The sequence below is a fragment of the Crotalus tigris genome, unplaced genomic scaffold, assembly GCF_016545835.1.
Source record: "Crotalus tigris isolate CLP2741 ecotype Arizona unplaced genomic scaffold, ASM1654583v1 scf7180000023830.6690815, whole genome shotgun sequence".
Classification (NCBI taxonomy): Eukaryota; Metazoa; Chordata; class Lepidosauria; order Squamata; family Viperidae; genus Crotalus; species Crotalus tigris.
Window position 1 is genome coordinate 1,843,564 of NW_024100214.1, and position 19,460 is coordinate 1,863,023.

General features: G+C 38.4%; 1 protein-coding gene across 13 annotated transcripts in view; it reads right to left on the reverse strand.

Annotated features, from left to right (window-relative positions):
* Positions 1-19,460, reverse strand: part of TCF4 (transcription factor 4) — a 393,712-nt gene that overhangs the window by 235,915 nt on the left and 138,337 nt on the right. The window lies entirely within an intron of this gene.

Genomic DNA, 19,460 nt, shown 5'->3' on the forward strand with positions numbered 1-19,460 from the left:
GTAAAATGAGGACCCAGATTGTTGGGGGCAACGTAAACATATATATACATTGCTTACTGGTGTACACCGCTTAGAGAGTGCTTGCATTTAAAGCGGTATATAAGTCTCATAAATAAATAAATAAATAAATAAATAAATAAAACACAGTACATTCTGTGTAAATTATATAGGATGAAACATACACTGTATTGTGTCCATGTATATAACAAGAGATATTTACCTATAGCTATAACCTTATATGGGGTTTCTTAGAGTCAAAAGGGAAGAAATCTTACCCTCAATATCAACTTATATTGAGATGCTATGCACAGATCCCCAGAAACAATTCCCAGTAAGTTACTTTCTTATTAGCCCATTGCATTCTCTGACATTGCTTTCAATGACATTATGTGATGGAAGACATATGTTCAACTCCTAAAAGAAGCGAGACAGACTTCAAAGCCAGCTCTTTCTTCCAATATATTACAGGTGTGAACTGCATGAGTCACCTGGGATAAAAGCTTTAAATATATAATATATAATGTGATCATGATCCACACATGTGGATAGAGGGAATCAAAACTAGGCAAAAAGCAGCTTTATCTCACCCAAGAAGAATGTAACTCAATATGGCAACCAATGGCTGAATAAAAGAAGGTCTATTTGGTATGGATTAAGTTTTCTTGACATAATTCATACACCTCAAAGGGTACCATTAACTACAGAGGGAGACAGTAGAGAACAAAGACATCTTTTAAGAGAATTAGGAATATCTCTCAATTCATGTTTCATGCTCTGCTTGGAGATGTCAGCAATTGGCAAGGCAGCATCTAAAATACCAGAACACAGTATTTAAAATTGGAATCGTGGAATTGGAAACACTGCAGTGTCTTTCAGTTCATTCTCCTGCTTAGTGAAAGATCTGCTAAATATTTCAGACAGATGGCAATTCAACCTAGGTTTGAAAATTTCCCATGAAGGAGAGTGTATCACTTCATGAAGCAACAAATCCCATTGGTTGATGGCTGTTGATTGTCAGGAGATTCTTCCCCAAACCTACATTGAATTTACTTCCCTGTAGTAACAATTCACAGATTCCCAAGGCAAAAGAAAAGCAGTGCACTGACTCATCAACAGTATATGACCAGCCAAATGAAAAATATACCATTCTATATAATATAATATAATATAATATAATATAATATAATATAATATAATATAATGTATGTATGTATGTATGTATGTATGTGTAAACATACATACATGTATGTATATATATCACAAAAGAATGAGATTATAGGATCCAGTCTGGATTGGTCATTGGGACTAGAGGTTTAGTCTTCTGAGCTTTTGGACTCGTGCTGGATCCTGCAACATTAACCCGGGACACATATATTTGCCTTTATTCGTAATGAGATTGTAATTAAATATTCTAACAGGATAATCCCCATCAGAGGCATCTGTAATAAGCTGCAATGATGTCAAAATGACACGTGTTGTGACATAATACAAATGATGTAGATATGTAATTGTGCTCTACCACCTCATGCAAATACATGAGTTGTGCCATTTGTGTGATGTTATGATTTGTGTCTCATCAGTTGTTCTTTCTTGCAATTTGTAAATTGAGGGGATTTTAAAATTGACCTTGGTGTGTGGGATCCCTGGTGCTCTCTCTCTCAACTCTCTGGTGATTTTTCTTGCAGATGTTTTATTATCCAACTAGGTAATATCTGCAAAACCCATTCCCTTCTAGCACTGATGATGGACCCCGAGGTTAACCCTGAGCTACAAATATTCTATTGATATTTGGTGTTAAACTATGAAATGTGTTATAATATTGTTACTGTTTTTGTACATTTCTAAACTTATGAAAAACAGGATGTATAAGCTGCCTAGTCAACACTGACCGAAGGGGCATATGACCCCAGAGAAGAAGTAAACCACACACACAAACACCCTACTGTGGACACCTCTCTCTTGTGAGTCTTCTGACACTGTTTTTGGTCCTTGAGTTCAGAAATGAAAGAATAATATGCACATAAACCCCTTCAACTTTAGCTCTGAATGAGCTATTTTTAAATAATAGTATATTTACAAGCTGCATTCAGTACAGCCACACAATCATTGATGTAGTTAAGGCTATATAATAAGGCTGAACACTAAGTCAAGTTGGAAACCACAAAGCTAAAGCAAGAGCAAAGCCCTATCATTAATCTAGAACAGTGGTTCTCAACCTGTGGGTCGGGACCCCATTTGGGGTCGAATGACCATTTCACTAGGGTCGCCAAACCACGCTGTCCGCCATTTTTTCCCTTTTCCCTAACTGTCCTACTCCCTCTTATTGGTGGCCACACCCACTTGGGGGTCACCACAACATGGGGAACTGTATTAAGGGGTCACGGCATTAGAGAGGTTGAGAACCACTGATCTAGAATGTTGACTGAAGAAGCATGTACACTGATGATGTTATCCATTCAGTTGTGTCCGATTCTTGGAAATTCTACGGGCCTGATCTCTCCACATCTTCCTATCTTGCACTACTTTGAGTTTTTTTAATGCTCCTGCTGGTGTCAAATTTGATGGTGTTCTATGGCTATGTGATTTCCTTTTACCACTAACTCTTCCAAACATAATTACTTTCTCCAGTGAATTCCCACACATGCCATGGTCAAAAGGCACAAAAAAATGTTTACATTGCAACTGCTTTTTGATATTTTATTTTATTTTTATTTTTCTTAAATGTATTACTTATGGTACTTAGGATATACAACTGCCTTATCCCTTCCCACCTGTGAACTTATATGTGGGGCACAATAGTCATGGTTTTGCATAATACATGAAGCAAATTTATATGTGTAGATTATAGCTGTTTTTAAAATGGAAGCTAAAAACCATAGGTAACATAGTTGTTGCATGTTGAAATTATATCCAACAATACAGTTGGCAAGAGTTGTATCTAATTCATTTATGTTATCTATTAAGGCAGTGTAATGCTCAGATTTAATTTGGAAAACTTACTTTGGAGCTCATAAAAGGACAAATGCAAATCATTAAAGCTGCTATGCGCCTTTTTTGCTGGAATCAAATCTGAAGCACTGACAGACTTATTTATTTATTATCCAAAATTTGCATGCTGTATTTGCTGTTATTCACATGGAAACCAAAGTTGTTAAGAACAAAAATAAACCACACAGCTCCTAATAAAATTGTAACATGCTTTGTAGTCCCTTGGTGCAAAACAATAGAGTCAACAAAATCAAAGCACACTAAACCATACTTATCTTTCTTGCTTTCTTTAAAGGAAAAGCAATAACTAGTTTTTATTTTATTTTTTTTACCTGGCAGTGAATATTTGTCAGAAAGAGAAAGAGTGGTCCATGGCATGGATATCATTAATATGAAAGCCTTGCCTTGCTTTGTGCATCTCACCTTTGCAATGGACATACAGTTAGTCCTTCACTTACAATCACAATTGAACCCCAAGTTGCTGTTGCTAAGCAAGATGGTTAGGTGAATTTTGCCCCTTTTTACAATCTTTCAATGCACAGTTGTTAAGTGAATCACTGCAGTTGTTGTTCAGTTAGTATCACAGCTGTTAAGTGAATCTGGCTTCCACATTGATTTTGCTTGTCAGAAGGTTTCAAAAGGTGATCACATGATCCCAGGACTCTGCAACCATGATAAATATGAGTCAGTTGCCAAGTGTCTGAATTTTGATGTGACCATGGGGAGGGTGTAATGGTCATAAGTATGAAAAACTATCATGTCAGTTTTTTCAGTGCCACTGCAACTTCAAACAAACTTCAAATGAACTATTGTAAGCTTAAGACTACCTGTACGTGAAGCAGTGTCTCCTAAAGGGACAGAAAATACATGTAGAAGGGACTGATAAACTAAGATCTAGAAGTTCTTTTCGAATTGTAAGAATTTCACCAAATACATGTCTCTCCTTTGGGGGATATGAAAATGTAATCTATTTCTTTGCCATTAAACATGGGGAGGGGAGAGAGGGAGAGAGACAATGCAACACTTAAGAAATACCCTTATATTTATAACCTGTTAAATAATGGGTAAAAAAAAGCTGAAGGGACATCACACCTCACTCTCATGGTATAAATATCAGCATAAATTTAACTGGGCAACTACTGCAATTACTGCTGTGGTGTTAGAGATTCTAATATATGCTAAAATTATTAACAATTCAGGTATTAGTCTCTTATAGAAAGGCAAAGTTTGCAAACTGGACTTAGCAAGTACAGTATCAATTAGCACTAATTGATCCATTAGTTTGATTGCACAGCTTGTAAAAGAGGGTGAATGTCATGCTTCTAATTTACTGCAATTTAATATTTGAAACAGAGATTGCAAGTAGCACTATAAATGAGTTCCAACAACTAGCAAATCCTGTGGACTTTACTTAAAATTTGAATGCTTTAATTGATCAGAGGTGCAATTAAATTGTGAAACCAGAGCTGTAAGTCTCCACAAGTACAAACATATTCAGGTGAATTATTCATTCAGAAAACATGTATTTTTGTTTATTTTTAGTCAATATAAGATGAGGCCAAGATTACTTATCTAGTAAAATTTTACTGAAGAGAAGAAAATTACAAACTAGGATCATGTCATGTGAGAACCAGAAAAAAACTACCCACCATCTGAATGGGAAAGTGCATCTTTTCTGGTGGGAAGTCAGCTACAGACTACTCTAGATAAATTATCTGGATCCCTTTCAGTCCTATGAATTCAAGTTTCAGCATGGTGCTGAAATGACATTGATTTCATTGATGAGTTTTGTTGGGATCTGAATAGAATTAATGCAGCCTTTTTAGATCTGCTAGATCAGGGGTGTCAAACTCGCAACATCACGTGATGTGTTGCGATGTATTGTTACTTTTTTTCCATTGCCAGCAATGGGGTGAGCGCGGTTTCAGCATGATGCATCCAGCCTGCGGGCCGGCAGTTTGATACCCCTGTGCTATATCTTTCAGCACCTTCAGTAGCACAACGGCATTCTTTTGGTAAATCTTGTGTTTATTTTATTTCTTCATTTGAACAACAGCCCATCATAGTAAATTTTACAACAATTCTGTCTTAGGAAGATTCCACTTCTTATGAGGTAGTCCCAATCGGGAGTTAGAGAAGAGGAGAAACAGCCTACTGGCCAATCACTGTTATCCATCTGTTCAAGGGGGGGGCATTACCTATACAGAAATGACTGTGACTAAGGACTTTTCAAGACTCATGTACCATTGGATGGATAGGTAGAGGTTATGCTATAGGACAGGGGTGTCAAATTCACAACATCACATAACATGCTGCGACATATTGTGACTTTTTTCCCATTGCTGGCAATGGGATGGACGTGGGCATGAGCATCCAGCCCGCGGGCTGGCAGTTTGACACCCCTGCTATAGGAGGTCCACTGCTCCTTGACAGGGGAGCTTTCATAACAATAACTCATTCATTCATTACCACACTTTTTTTTCTTCTGTTCAGTCATGTCTGATTCTTGAAGACTGCCTGGAGAAGTTACTGCATTTTTCTTGGCTAGGTTTTTCCAGACGTGATTTTCTATTGACTCCTTTCTAGGGCTTAAGACAAAGTGGATGGCCTAAGGTCACCCAGCCAACTGTGTGCCTCAGCCAGGACTAAAACTCATGGCCTCCCAGTTTCTAGCCCAGACATGTCAAACACAAGGCCTAGGGGCCAGATGCAGCCCGCGAAGTGGTTTCATGTGGCCCATGAAGTCATCCTGGAAACAGTGAGGGAATGGCCCCCGCTGCCTTGGCCCTGGCCCAGGCCACCCGGGAGCCAATGTACAATTTTGTGGTGGCCATCTATGCCGAAACACATTCAGTCTTAGCTCCACAAAACCGTCTAGAAACAGCGAGGAACAAGCCCCTGCCGTGTCAGCCCCGCCCCTTGGGTGCATGCTGGGGAGGTGTCATCTTTTTTGAGGAATGAAGAAATGCACCATACCTTGGCACTTGCCCCGTTCCCACCCTCTTCTGCCAGAGACCCTCAGATCTGTCCCACTACTGCCCAGGCCCCCACAGGCACCCTTGACACGAACGATGTAGACCTGGCCATGCCCACCCAGTAGGCCACACCCACTCCATCCACGCCCACCCAGTAGGCTGCACCCACCCTGGCCACCCCCCCACCCCCCGAGGGCAATTGCAATGCTGATTTGGCAATGAAATTGAGTTTGACACCCCTGTTCCCCTGATGCCTTAACAACTATGCCAAATTCTCACTAGACATTTAGATAACTACACACTACAAGGGACTTCCTTTAAAGACACTACAAATGCTGCAAAATGTGGTTCCCCCAATAAACACTGGCCACTAGGAATATATATAAGGCCAGCCCTGCAGACCCTGAGATAGGTACCAATAATTTCCTAAGGACAATTGAAAGTACAATTTTTGACCTATGAAGTTCTTTACGTCTTGGCTCCTAAGTATTTGCTGGATTTTCTAGTCCAAACTTAACTGACCAATCCTATGAGAACCACCACTTTCCCAATATGAAAAGGAAAGAGTGGGATGAGGCCAGCTGATGGGGACAGAAGCCTAACCAACCAGCTTAGCTTCACTGGCCAAGCATGGAAGCTTGTTTGAAAGCCTTTCTGGCATTGAAAGGTTGTGACTTGGGCTCTTCCCCCTGCTGGGTTGTTTTTGGCTTTACAAAACATTCTGCTGATGGTCTGCCTCTTTTATGGACCCAACTGGGTGGTGATCCTCCCAGGGCTTCTCCCACCCATGTTCATAATGACCTGTATATTGGCATCAGGGAGAACAGGGGGCAGGGTTAAGCTGTCTCATTTAATGGTTTTCACCACTTGCAATTGTAATGGACAGACTCCATTATGATCTTAGGTCAAGGACATACAAAATAAAGCATCTTTAGCCAAAGAAGCCTTGCAGCATAAATCCACTTCATATATATTAAGGTGACTAATCGTCCTCCTTTAGGGAGGACAGTCCTTCTTTTGTAAGTTCTATCCTCTCTTGAAAAGTGTCCTTCTACATGTCCTTCTTTTCGATATTTGAAGACTAATCTGTAAATCTCCACATTCGATCGATGCCAAGCCGATCTGTTGTGTATGATGTGACGTATTTGTATCTGACATGACGATTCGTCAAGGCTCAGTACAATGCGGCGAGACGCGATTATGAGACGCATGCGCTCCGCACAGAATTGTTTTGAGAGAGTGTGCCACGTGCAAGAGTGCGCCACATACAAGTGGCTTTGTTTACTTCTTACCAAAACACAACATGGCACACACGCACGCATTAGACTCACTTTTTTTCTTCAATTTATTTGTGTCCTCCTTCTCATTGTAAAAAAGTTGGTCACTTTATATATATGCTTATATACAAAATATAAATTAACTGTTTTAACACTACGAACATTTCACTTATTGATGCTAAAATAGTTTTACATTAATACTGGTACACTGGAGATTCCAGTTCTATCACTATCCGTATTCTTGAATATCTACCTGGATATAATTTACTATCCATTTATAAATAATAGTGATACATTTATTACTGTTGGAGTATATATTATATCCAATGCAAATAAGAGAGGGTCTGGAGCACTTCAGACAGCAGGCTCATAGCTACAAATAAATATTGACACGAGTTGTATATTATATTTACATTGCAATGGTTTCAGTGGGAGAAAGAAAACACAGTCTGATTTGAATTGTGCATTCATCCATGTACTCCAACATGACAATTTGGATTCCTTTACATGTATAATTTAGAACGATCATAAGGATTATGGAGTTACAATGGTATTGTATACCCACTTTTCCAATGGTTAATACAAAAGTAAGATAAATGTATTTTGCCAAAGAATTGGAAACTAAGACCATCCAATTTATAAGCTGAATCAGATGGATCAATTAAGAAGTCTAATGAGGGGAAATTCCTAATGATTAAACTTGCCATCCACTGAACTGAGCCAGAAGATGCAGTTTATAATTTAAAATTAAATCTGAAAAGTTAAACCTCAGTAACGAGTAATTAGAATACCTGAGGGGAAAAGGGAAGAAAATCCTACCCATCTCAAAAATAGTTAATTCATGACAATATATTTTACAAAAATACTGAGGAATACTACATATGCTGTGAATTACCTACAATAAAAGTTTCATTTTTAAAATATTTTCAATTCAAGAAAACATATTGCTACTACTGCTGGACACTATTGAAATTATTCTAACAAAATCTGTTCCAATAATGTGCTAGCCAAAAAGTCATGAATTCTGATTTGGACCAGGCAGATTTAACAATCAATACCAGTTTATCTGTGAACAACACTCCTTTTTTCCTTCATATTTCTTCCTTGCATGTTTCAAAGAATAAATCTCTTCATCTCTTTAACTGAACATGAACATAACCAATCTCATTGCCGGCAATGCAAAAAGAGTCGCGATACGTCACGACACGTCACGTGATGTGGCGAGTTTGACACTCGGCCTTAGAGCAGGGAAGAGGGAGGGAATCCTTAGCAGGTTGCAGGGACATTTGAGAGCAAAAGGATGCCTGCTATAGGATTTCAGGTACATTCAGAGCTTAAATCTTTCAGCAAGCAGATCTGTTGCTCCATCCCCTTAATGATGTAGAAGATCGCATAAGAACCACAACCTGGCATGTCAGTGTTGTAGTCAGTAACAATGCAGTTACATGGGCATCTTACTTAATGATTGCTTTGACCAATGACTGAGGTCCCAGTCCCCATTGTAGTCATTAAGTGAAGACTACTGGTATCCTTTATAGTAAAAACGTCTCTAGACTCAACAGAAGCTTTTCTTTCCTTGAGCTTAGACTTTGTTCTGAATGATCAAACTACTTTTACCTACAGTATTTCCAAATATACCCGTTCTTTTATCAAAAGAAATGATGCATCGTGTGTGTATCTATTACTGCTCTAAGGATCATGACTTCAACACAGTCATTCAGCAAAATGGATTTCTTTCAGAAATGAATCTTTGCAAAAAAAATTATTTCCTATCATAATGCAGCTGTGTGGTATATCCCAAGTCATCAACTCCTTTTGAAATAAATACTGTTGTCTAAATAATATGATGATTATATGATAAAGAAATATCTTTGGAAATGTTTAATATTAAGAACCAATTCATAAGCCATTTTTTTCTGTCAAAAGGCAAGCCTCTGAATGATTTCCTGGTTGGCTAAGATTTTCTAGAAATTGGATTTTCCCTCCTCTATGAATATTTTAAAGAAGTCACTTATAGATGCCTTTTAATGCAAGAACAGGTGTGAGCTCAAATTCCCTCAGCAACTAATATCAGCTCAGCTGAGAGAACAGCAGTAAATTCTTATTTCAAAGCTAAACTAAGTTCATCTTGATAAGAGCTGGAAGCTCATTAACCATTAAAATGCCATATAAATGTTCTTCTAAAACCTTTTTTTCTGGTAGAATTTTATCTGGATTTGCAATGCAGGAATATAAACATGGAGAGGAATGTGCAAATAAGGCACCAGTGCACCAAGGATGGTTATGCTCTTTTCAGATGAAGAAATGAACTGATTTTATGGTCTGAACCTTACAGTTTAGTGATGCAAGCTTCAACCATTATGCTACTAACTGCAACACTGTCTTGATTTGAACTGATGACAGTTCAACACATACTCTGTAAATTTTCCAAATTTAGTTTTGGAGTCGTAGGGCTTTCTAGCAGAACAGTTACCTAGTATAGCCATTAAATGTCGACAACCCCAAATATCAGGAGTACCTCAAGAACTTAATACAGAATTCTTCCAAGCCACTAACAATTCTCTAATTTTCTCTTTAAAAGAGATTCTTTAAGATTCATCTTCTGTCCCAACTAATTGTTTCGTTCACTTATTCAGCGGGGAAACTTTAATGTCTTTGGACTTATGCACTTTGATTTGAGATGCCAATTTTTTTTTTTTCATTGCTAGATGGGATTTCTGTTTTATGGGTGTTTGGAGAAACAGAACTATGAAGGCTGCAACCTCTCCCAAGAGTCACCAAAGGGACAGATCTTCAAAACTGAAGATCTTGCTTTTGATAGCAAGCTTGCCAATAGCTCAATCAACCTGTGATTCTTTGAACTGGAGAGTTTCAGTTTTCTGAACTGAACTATCAGGTTTTTTTTTTAGCTCTGTAAATTTTAACTGCCAAATATCCAAAGTTTAGCTGCCAAATGATACCAGCAGAGTAATCTTGACATCTGTTATACTCCAGTCCAGGGATATAGTAACAAATCAAACATTTATTTCTCTACAACTATCTAGTGGTTCAACAGAGGACTAAGCAGAATACAGTTGTCACAGAACTTCTTTACAACTGACCTAGAACTTACATTTAAATAAAACCTGAATGGTTTGACTGAATGGTTTTATTTAAGGGCTCTCAGTGAAGGCATCACTCAGAAACAAACAATAAGACAATGGACAATTAAAACAAATTCTATTTACTTATCTACGTTAGAAAAAAAATCATGGCTTGATTTTGATTGTAAAAAGTGGAATAATCTGATAAGAATGTATATACTGGAATGTCACGTCAAATCCAATGTTTGTTTGTTTTTAATTGTATTATAAATAAAATTTGTGAAAAAAGAAAAAAATTATGGCAGCAAACAGTATTGCAACTGAACAGTACACAGGGATGCATTTTTATTATTATTAAAAATCATTTTGAATACGGCAACAGCAACCGTAAATTGCACCATTCAAAGTGCAAATGTTAGAAGTCCTCTCAATATTAGTTTTATACTAGAATAAATCACTTTCAAATCAGTGCACATCTCCCCAGTTCCTTCTGAATAAACCTGATCATACTACTGCTGTATTTTTCTTTTTAAAAAAGTACAATTATGATCTCAGCTTTTTGAAGACATGCTACAGAGGATACAAAAATATTTTTCTAATTTGAAACACAGTAAGCTGGGATAAGTTTCAGTATGCAGTATTACTCCAGAAATATTTAACACCATTACAGCAGTATTTTCCATAAGCTGTATAGGTAGTCCTCAACTTATTGAGCCCAAAATTTCCATTGCTAAGTGAGGTTTGTCTCAATTTTTTGACTTTTCTTGCCACAGTTGTTAAGTGAACCAATGCAGCTGTCAAGTTAGTAACAGGGTTATTAAGTGAATCTGACTTTCCCCATTGACTTTGCTTGTCAGAAGGTCACAAAAGGTGATCACATGACCCTGGGATACTGCAGCCATCATAAATACGAACCAATTGTCAAGCGTCTGGATTTTGATCACGTGACGATGGGGGATGCTGCAATGGTTGTGTGAAAAGTGGTCATAAGGGACATTTTTCAGTGCCATGGTAACTTCAAATGACCACTAAATGAACTGTTGTAAATCAAGGACTGCCTGTATACTTTTTAGGCCATCATTTTGGTACCTCATAAAGCCACATGTTTTGAACAATTCTCACTGATTCATGGCAGGATATATAACAAAAATGTCTCAAAGGTGCTTTTTCAAGACAACCACGACCTGGGTGGCAAGCTAAACTAAATAGAGACCTTCTTATGAGGAAAATGAAAAGGAAAACGAAGAGAATCCCAAAGCCAAATATATCACACAAACATGTCACCCACTGCGTCATAGCTTCTAACTACATAATGTAGAAATAAATGGCTTCAGTAGAATGATTTAAATCTATGTAAAGTTTATTGAACAAGTAAATTCTGCAACAAGATAACTTATTATACAGTTTAAAAATAAGGATACTGAATGCAGTTTAAAAATAAGGATACTGAATGATATTCTTGTAGGAAATTTTGTTCCTTCTAGGAAACAATTAGAAAGCACTATTTTCTTCCCAATGGAGAACTGTTACTTAAATAGTAGACAAATCTCCATATATTCAATGTTCTGTTTTGTGATTAGAAACAACTACGATTAGAATCATATTGAAAATGATTACAAACATTGCTGAATGTTTTTAATCCATGTTTTCCAGTGTCATTTTAGTCAACAAAATTTGTAATCTTCAAACCAGATTCCAAAACTGATTGGGGAGGATTACTTCTTATATGTGCTATTTCTTCTCTTTACTTAATATTCAAATGTTACTGACAATCAAGAGGCCACACTACTCTCATTTAGAAGACAGCAGCAGAGAAAAAAAGCATTTTCAAGGCTTCACCTTTACATGGTGCTAAGTTAAACTCAGGCTAGCTAGAAACCCTTTGAAGCAAACCAACCTAAATATTCCTGCTAGGCAGACTGAGCAGAGGAACTGAATTATAATGAACCACCAGCTGTCACAATATGACCACAGTAACCAAATCAAAATATCAGCCACTAACCCAGATGAGATTCAAAAGGTCAATGTATAAAGCCACCAGCTTTCTTCAAGATCATCCGAAACCTCAGTCTAAATCCTAGCAGTGAAATGTTCCATTAACCCACAGGGAGTATAGAAACAAGTTGCTATGTATTGGTAAATGATTTAATGTACTGGCGTGATAACCTAGGCTGATAAGAACTCACAACAGAGGCATCTGAAAATTGAACAGCAAATCTGGAATGGCCTGTATCTGTAGTAATATATTCTGCCTCCGATATAATGCCAGAAAACATGGAAAAATTCTCACTGGCTCCACTGCTCACCATTGATTTATCCTTCAAAATTGAATGTACAGTAGTTGATTGGGAGAACTACAACATCTTGGAAATGCAACTTGACTTTTTGATCATAATAAATAGAGTTTTGCTCATTCCCACAGCTAATTATTTCAACTGATTTAAAAGCATTTGAAACTGAAATTGAAGTTGTCACACAACTTTTAAGGATCCTATGAAAATTTCTAGTAACCTCAGATAGTCCTCGACTGACAACATTTCATTTAGTGACTGCTCAAAGTTACAACATCACAGGAAAAAAATACTAATGACCATTTTTCCCACTTACAACCATTGCAACCTCTCCACGTAATCAAAATTCAGACGCTTGGCAACTGACTCACATTTATGACTGTTGCAGTTTCCTGGGGTCATGTGACTACATATTGGGATCTTCTAGCAAGCAAAGTCAATGGAAAAGCCAGATTCTTAATTAATAAAGTTATTAAATTGCAGTAATTCACTTAACAACTGTGGCAAGAAAGGCCACAAAATGGGGCAAAATTCACTTAACAAATGTTTCAATTAGCAACAAAATTTTGGGGCTCAATTATGATCATAGGTCGAGGACTACCTATACTGTGCTAAATTATAAACTGCCCATCTCCACCCGAGTCCCTTTCTCTGAATTACTCTCAGGTCCAAGACAATAAGAAAAATAAGCATGACATGTTTGGCTTCTAAAATCCAGATTTATGTACAATGTAAATGAAATTTCAGACTGAAAAGATATCTGTGAGGTTGAAATTTGGGGTTTACCCAGCTGTGTTATTTCCTGCTTCCCAACAAATTTCTTCAATGCATTAACTGCACATATTTCTCCAAATCATGGCTTCATTTCACATGGAGGCCACTGGGCTAATGTGTGCATGTATATGTAGGAGGGGGAGAGGGAGAGGGAGAGGGAGGGAGAGAGGGAGAGGGAGAGAGAGAGGGAGTGAGTGAGAGAGAGGGAGTGAGTGAGAGAGTGAGAAAGAGAGAGGGAGGGAGGGAGGGGGAGAGAGAGAGAGAGAGAGAGAGAGAGAACTTTAACTCAGAATATGAACTCAATTTGGGGAAAAAACATGCAGTTTCTCAAGCTGATATCAAATTTTGAGCCAAGGAAGAATTAGACTAAACAGATGGATCTGTGTACCTTGGAAGAAGATTCCAATATCTGAGGGGCTGCCACAAAGAAGAGTGGGTCAACATATCCTCCAAAGCACCAGGGGGCAGGACAAAGAAACAATGGCTAGTAACTGACCAAAGAGAGAAGCAACCTGGAATTAAGGAGAAACTTCCCAACAGTGAGGACAATTAACCAGCAGAACAGCTTGCTTTCAGAAATCGTGGGGACTCCATCACTGGAGATTTTTAAGAAGAGACTAGACAGTCACTTGTCTGAAGTGGTATAGATTCTCCTGCTCGAGCAGCGAGCTGGACTAGAAGATCTCCAAAGTCCCTTCCAGCTATATTCTATTGTAAGATTTACTAAATGGGAAGATGGAGAAAATTTAAGACATTCAAATGCTGTGAATAGTATGTGGTCTATGGAATGAATGCTAAGAATTAACATATGAAGTGTTAATACCCCTTTATAATGCCTTGGTAAGACCGCACTTGGAATATTGCATCCAGTTTTGGTCACTATAAATTAAAAAAGATGTTGAGATTCTAGAAAGAGTGCAGAGAAGAGCAACAAAGATGATTAGGGGACTGGGGGCTAAAACATATGAAGAATGGTTGCAGGAATTGGGTATGCCTAGTTTAATTAAAAGAACTATGGGTGATATAATAGCATGTTCTAATGTCTAAGAGGCTGCCATAAAAAAGAGAGGGTCAACCTATTCTCCAAAGCACCTGAAGGCAGGACAAGAAGCAATAGATGGGAACTAATCAAGGAGGGAAGCAACTTAGGACTAAGGAGAAATTTCCTGTCAGTTAGAACAATTAATCAGTGGAATGACTTGCCTCCAGAAGTTGTGGGTGCTCCAACACTTCAATAGTATAGGGTTTCCTGCTTGAGCAGGGAGTTGGACCAGAAAATCTCCAAGGTCCCTTCCAACTCATTTATTGTTATTCTAAATGTTCATTGAAAGAACAAAAAATATGCTTGTGTATAGGACCTCACTCTGCCCACATTGTTATATGGAGGTAAGAGATGGGTATGTCAGGAGAAACATAAAAGTAGTCTGGATGAAGTAGGAATTGTCTATTTGTTACATCTGAAACAAGAAAAAATGGGGCAAGGCTGAATGTGGGCCAAATTAATATGAACGGAATACAAATTTTAAAAATGCATTGAGGTAATTTAGACATATTGAGAGAATGAACTTTATTTTTTTAAAATAAGGATGATGATTCCTGATAATTATGAGCAAACCTATAGGGAGATTTTTTTTTTTTTAAAAAAAAAAGAACTTTACTTTGAGAGCTCTATGAATATGAAAAAAAAAATTATAGGACTATGAAAGCATCTGAAACAAAATTGCTCAAATGGAACAACCACACCCTCCATCTCTGAATATTAAATATTAAGAATCTAAATCAGATAACTCCACTTAGAGAAATTGTATTTTCTAAACTTTGACAAACATATTCAGAACCACAAAAAAGAAAAAAATCTAAGCCAGTATGTCAAATCACTGCATCTACAGATGTGTGTGAAATATTTAAACCTAAGAATGACTCCCATAATTACCATTGTTTTAATCCTCATCCTTCTTTTAAATAATAAAGCATGCCCAATAGGGTTTAGGATATAAAGCAGTCCTTAAAATTATCATGCCTGAGTACAAAAGAGCTTTGCCTGATCAAAGGCGTCTCTCTGTGGCCTGTGTAAAATTATCTTTCAACAAGTTAGCTATGGGAGTTCTACAGTTTCTTACTCACTGATCTCATCTTGTAGACATTTCGGTTACTTTCAGGTAAAGCTCTCTAGTCTGCCATGCAGATGCACTCACTTTTAAATGTCTTTGAGGTGGCAAATGTAGCATTTCTTAATCACAAAAAGGCCATGTTTCAGAGCAGACACTTTCATTAGGACCTCATACACAGACAGAATATTGTTATCTGGCGCAGAGCATCGGTTGTCTATGCTCCATCTAAAGGTTTCAGACTTCCTTCCACTGAAGGACAAGATTACTTTCTGTTACATACCTGATATGGGGACAGGAGTTGGAGGTAATAGTAATAGTAGTAAAGTTGGAAGGGACCTTGGAGGTCATCTAGTCCAACCCCCTTCTCAGGCAGGTAACCCTATACCACAGGTCGGCAACCTGCGGCTCCGGAGCCGCATGCGGCTCTTTGAGCCTTCCCCTGCGGCTCCCAGCCTCCTCTGCCTTTGCAGAGAGAGACAGAGACAGGCAATTGCGCTTCTCTCTCTCTCTCTCTCTCTCTCTCTCTCTCTCTCTCTCTCTCTCTCTCTCTCTCTCTCTCTCTGTGTGTGTGTGTCTGTGTGTGTGTCTGTGTGTGTGTGTGTGTGTAAAAGAGAGTGTACTCACAGTATTCTCGGAGGAGCTGAAAAGCTTATTGGGCGGAGCTCCTCCCTTTGCTGCGTCTCTGCAGGAAGCAGGAAGGGCAGGAGAGAGCTAGCTAGCCCAGCTAGGCTGACTCAGGAATTCTGGGAGTTGAAGTCCATGAGTCATAAAAGAGACGAGGTTGCCTACTCCTGAAGCTTGTTGGACAACAGCTTGAAGCTTGCCAGGTGAGCAGCAGATAGGAGGGGGGGGAGAAAGAGAGAGAGAGAGAGAGAGAGAGAGAGAGAGAGAAAGAGAGAGAGAGAGAGAGAGAGAGTGGGGGAAGAGGAGTGGCAGACCAAGGGCAGATAGAGAGGGAGGGAGAGAGAGAGAGAGACCGTTTTGACATCTAAAATGAAGATAACATTGCATATATCCTTTTTTTACCTGTGTGTGTATGTATGTATGTATGTATGTATGTATGTATGTATGTATGTATATATATATATATATATATATATATATATATATATATATACATACATATACATATACATATATATATATACACACACACACACATACATACACACACACAAAAACACACACACCTATAATAAAGGTAAAAAAGGATATATGCAGTGTTATCTTCATTTTAGATATCAAAATGGTTTTGCGGCTCCCAGCGTTTTGTTTTTGGTGGGAAACGGGTCCAAGTGGCTCTTTAAGTGTTTTGGGTTGCCTACCCCTGCCCTATACCATTTTGGACAAATAGCTGTCCAGTCTCTTCTTAAAAACTTCCAGTGTTGGAGCATTTACTGCTTCTGGAGGCAGGCTGTTCCACTGATTAATTGTTCTCACTGTCAGGAACTTTCTCCTTAGTTCTAGGTTGCTTCTCTCCTTGATTAGTTTCCACCCGTTGCTTCTTGTCCTGCCTTCAGGTGCTTTGGAAAATAGCTTAATTCCCTCTTCTTTATGGCCGCCCCTGAGATATTGGAATACTGCTATCATGTCCCCCCTTGTCCTTCTCTTCGTTAAACTAGACATACCCAATTCTAGCAACCGTTCCTTATATGTTTTAGCCTCCAGTCCCCTAATCATCTTTGTTGCTCTTCTCTGTACTCTTTCTAGAGTCTCAACAACATCTTTTTTACATCGTGGTGACCAAAACTGGATGCAGTATTCCAAGTGTGGCCTTACCAAGGCATTGAAGAGTGGTATTAATATTTCACATGATCTTGATTGTATCCCTCTGTTAATGCAGCCTAGCACTGTGTTGGCCTTTTTGGCAGCTGCAGCACACTGCTGGCTCATATTTAGGTGATTGTCTACTAGGACTCTGAGGTCCCTCTCACAGTTACTACTATTGAGCATAGTGCCACCTATGCTGTACTTGTGCATTTGGTTTTTCTTGCCTAAATGTAGAACCTTGCTTTTTTCACCATTGAATTTCATTTTGTTAGTTAGTTCCCAGTGTTCAAGTCTGTCCAGATCCTTCTGTATCTTAGGCCTGTCTTCTGGAGTGTTGATGAGTTCCCCATCTATCCCTTCATCCAAATCGTTGATGAAGATGTTGAAGAGTACTGGGCCCAGAACAGAGCCCTGAGGCACCCCACTACACACTTCCCTCCATATAGATGCAGTTCCATTGAGGACCACTCGGCCGGTCAGCCAGCTACGGATCCATCTGGTGGTGATTCTGTCTACCCCACATTTTTCTATCTTATCAAGTAGTAGGTTGTGATCTACTTTATCAAATGGTGAGAGGGAATACTTTGAAAAAGAAGAACTCAGCATAGTGTTTTGTTTTTTAAAGCTCCCCTAAATACTGGTATTTATTTACTTGTAAAATTTATTAGTCACCCATCTTACCCTCCAGTAACTCTGAGCAGCTAACCTAAACATTGTGGTGGAATCACTGGCTGAAGGAGAGGGGAGTAAAAAGACAATCCAGCTTGGAATTGGTTTAGGGAGAAGAATGTCTGAGGTCGAAGTCTTGATCTGTATCTGCCATTTCCCAAGGAAAGCAGACAGTCTGCTGAAATTCGTGTAGTATAGATGATCAACAATAAATATCTACTTGAGCCCATTCATGAGTGGTTCTGGCTGCGTGCACCTGACAGATGTTTTGGACAAGAGGAAATTCTTTCATGCAGTTCTCCTGCATCCCTACTTTATTTAAATGTACTGCAGTTCAACTCCTGACATTCTTGGCCAACATTTGTCACAACGAATGAGGATAGTGCAGTAATGCAGACAGTTCTGGAGGTTCCTAAGATGGTACATGTAACACCGCTGTTACACAAACTGCATCGATTGCCAGTTTACTTACAGGTCCAATTTAAGCTTTAAAGTCCTTCACGACATAGTGAACAGTCTTGCCCCAATTGGACTACCCTGCCCCACTCACATCAGCAAAAGAGACCTCGTAAGTTCTCCATTGGCCAAGGAATTTCAGCTAGCTGGGTCTAAAAGAAAAGCCTTTTTTGTCATGGCCCCCACTCTCTGGGATATCTTGTTGCCACCACCATTCTGGACTGCCAGAAGGTCCTTAAAACCTGGCACTGTAAGTTGACTTGGGCCCCGAAGGAAGCATGCTGCAGGTGGTTAGTGGAGTGATAGATAAAGCCCATCCAGATACTGTTTGTGCTCTTAGTTTTTAGTCTTTATTTAATTGCTGTTTGCTTTCATATTTAAGCTTTTATGGCCTTATAAGACCTCCCAAAATCACTTTGAAACGTGAGATGAGAAACATATCAATTTAATAAATAATAGGAATTATCCGATGATAGCATGCACCAGCTTTTTAGGGGTTTTTTTTAGACTTTCTGCAGATGAGCTCAAGAGAGTCTTGCAAATGTCAGTGAGTGGAGATTCAGAAAAGTGATCAACTCTTTTAACATAAGCAAACAGGTAAAGACACTCAGCTGTAATTAACAAAGAAAATCTTAAACTCTAGCAATACAACGTGTAGACTGCATAAGAAAGTTCCCTGGTTTTAATGCAGATAGAACTTTATTGCAATGACACATCTGTATGAACCTACAAAGGCTCACATTTCCAAAAGACCAAAATAAAACAAAATACAGAGATACACTGCCTAAAATACAGGGATACAAAACACATTGGTCATTTTAAATCAAGCAGCAGGTTCTGAGGGAAACAACAAGTAACAACTGTTTTTAGAAACTACAAAAATACTGCATTTTAGATTTCCAAATTAAATTTCAAACAAGTGTTATATAAACCTATCTACTGTTACATTCTCCAACAATTCTAATCAGGATGTAGTGAGTTCATATTTCAAAATGCTACGAAAGTCTCCTCTGTGCTTAAAAGAAGGTACTCTATTATAAAAAAAGAAATTTTATAATTTTCTTGG